At 38.6% G+C, this 2,329-nt stretch overlaps 1 pseudogene; it reads left to right on the top strand.

Annotated features, from left to right (window-relative positions):
* Nucleotides 1–335: 335 nt before the first annotated feature.
* Nucleotides 336–1,556, top strand: LOC122668595 (annotated as a pseudogene).
* The last annotated feature ends 773 nt before the right edge of the window (nucleotides 1,557–2,329 follow it).

Raw genomic sequence — 2,329 nt, 5'->3', positions numbered from 1 at the left:
AATCTTTGAGGATGCCCTAATGGTTTTTGAAACAGCAGTCATGGCTACCCTTTTTTTTTTTTTTGTTGCAGGGGTAAATCTATCACTTTAATATCCTTTAAGGGTAGTTTAGGTATTACAAAAAAATTATCCGATGGCCTCATCACTAAACTAACGGACATGATTTACTAAAAAAATTAACCGATGACATCATCACTAAACTACGGAAGGGAAAAAAGGTAATACTTAATTAGTACTCTGTACTCTTGGCGGATTCCACAATTCAATCATACTTGCCAGACAAATTCAGAGTTTCCATTCCAATTCAAAGACCTACACAACTTTGATTAGTAAAGATGGTTGATGAGAGCAGTACTGAACGGAAGACTAGCTCCATTCTAACTGTTGAACACCTAGTTTATGGCAGAGAAGAAGTCAAAGAAGAGATAGTTAAAGTATTGGTGGACAGTGTTAGCAACCCAAATTTACTAGTTTATCCAATAATCGGAATGGGTGGTCTTGGGAAGACCACACTTGCTCAACTAGTCTACAACCATGAAAGTGTGAAGAATCATTTTGAGGCCAGAATTTGGGTTTGCATATCTGATGACTTTGATGTAAAAAGGCTTACTAAATCATAGAATCCGTGAGTGCAAATCCATGTTATCTCACAGAGTTGGATCCATTGCAAAGCCGCCTTCGTGAGATGTTGCGTAGGAGGAGAAGCTTTTTGATTGTACTAGATGATGTTTGGAATGAAGATCAGGACAAGTGGGTTATGGTGAAATCTTCATTAACATGTGGAAATGAAGAAGAGTGCAATTCTTGTAACCACTCGTGTTGAAAAAGTAGCATCAATCATGGGCACATTTCCTGCTCACCACTTGAAAGAACTCTTAGAGGACGATTGTTGGGATTTGTTCAAGCAACGTACATTTGGCGATGGCAGCAGAAAGGTGGAGAATGCAAACTTGGTAGTGATTGGTAAGGAGACTGTGAAGAGGTGTGGAGGTGTACCTCTGGCTGCAAAGGCTCTACGAAGCTTAATGCGCTTCAAATGCACAGAACCTGAATGGGTGTATGTGAGGGACAGTAAAATTTTGGATCTACCAGAAGACAAAGAAAATGCCATTTTGCCGGCCTTGAGACTGAGCTACAATCATCTGACCTCACATTTGAGGCAATGTTTCGCTTATTGCTCCATATTTCCAAAGGATCATAGGATCGAGAAGGAAAAGTTAGTCCGACTTTGGATGGCTAATGGTTTAATTCTAGAGTTAACATGGAGTTGGAAGACATTGGGAATGAAATTTTCAATGAGTTACTGTGGAGATCTTTCTTCCAAGACGTAAAAAAAACGGCGACATATTACGTTGTAAGATGCATGATCTAGTTCATGATCTTGCATGTTCTATTATGTATAATGAATGTTTCACCTTAGATGAGACTACCAAGGGTAAAATGGTTCCCAAAGGGATTCGACACTTGTCAATGAAGCTTCACTGGAAGTCGTCGTCTGACTAACAACTATTCTTGCCATCCATTAATGAGTCTTTGCGTAAATATCAAACCTTACGTACACTACTACTAGATTACCAGCCGGCAGATCAGTTCAACATTTCAAATTTTAGATGCTTACGAGCATTAGATTTGAATATATCAAATGTTTTTTACCTGAACAGTAGACAAAGGCTATCTCCAGTAGCCTATTTGATACACTTGAGGTACCTGGACCTCTCTTTCATGAATATGAAGACATTACCTAAATCCTTGAAAACATTTGCAGACATTGAAACTACACACATGTATTAGTCTTCAAAAGTTGCCAGCACACATGAGTACCATGAGCAGCCTCAGGCACCAGGATATAGGGCGGTTGACTAATCTCCAGATATTAAGCATCTTCATTGTGGGGAAGAAGAGCGGATGTGGTATAAGTGAATTACAAGGACTGAACAATCTTAGAAGAGAACTAAACATAAAAGGTCTTGAGAACGTGAAGAATTCAATGGATGCCAAAGAAGCCAATTTGATAGGAAAGAGAAACATAGACTCATTAACCCTGTCTTGGTCTCCAATTAATTAAATTGATCATCATGAGACTCACATAATTCAAGAAGAAAATGCATCATGTTTTGAAGAGTTGCTAGAAGGCCTCCAGCCCCTAGCAAGCGTAAGAAGATTGGTAATAGAAAGATACCTGGGCATGAAGTTTCCAAGTTGGATGGATGGTTTTTCACTCCAAAATTTGGTTTATGTTAAATTTAGCAATTGTAAGAGAAGTGAACATTTCGTTGATGGTGGTGATGCCTTGAAATTTGATTTATGTTGAACTTATCATCCCTGATTT

Source organism: Telopea speciosissima, chromosome 7 (genome assembly GCF_018873765.1).
Source record: "Telopea speciosissima isolate NSW1024214 ecotype Mountain lineage chromosome 7, Tspe_v1, whole genome shotgun sequence".
In the NCBI taxonomy this organism is placed as follows: domain Eukaryota; kingdom Viridiplantae; phylum Streptophyta; class Magnoliopsida; order Proteales; family Proteaceae; genus Telopea; species Telopea speciosissima.
This window is presented reverse-complemented; position numbering and strand designations above follow the sequence as displayed.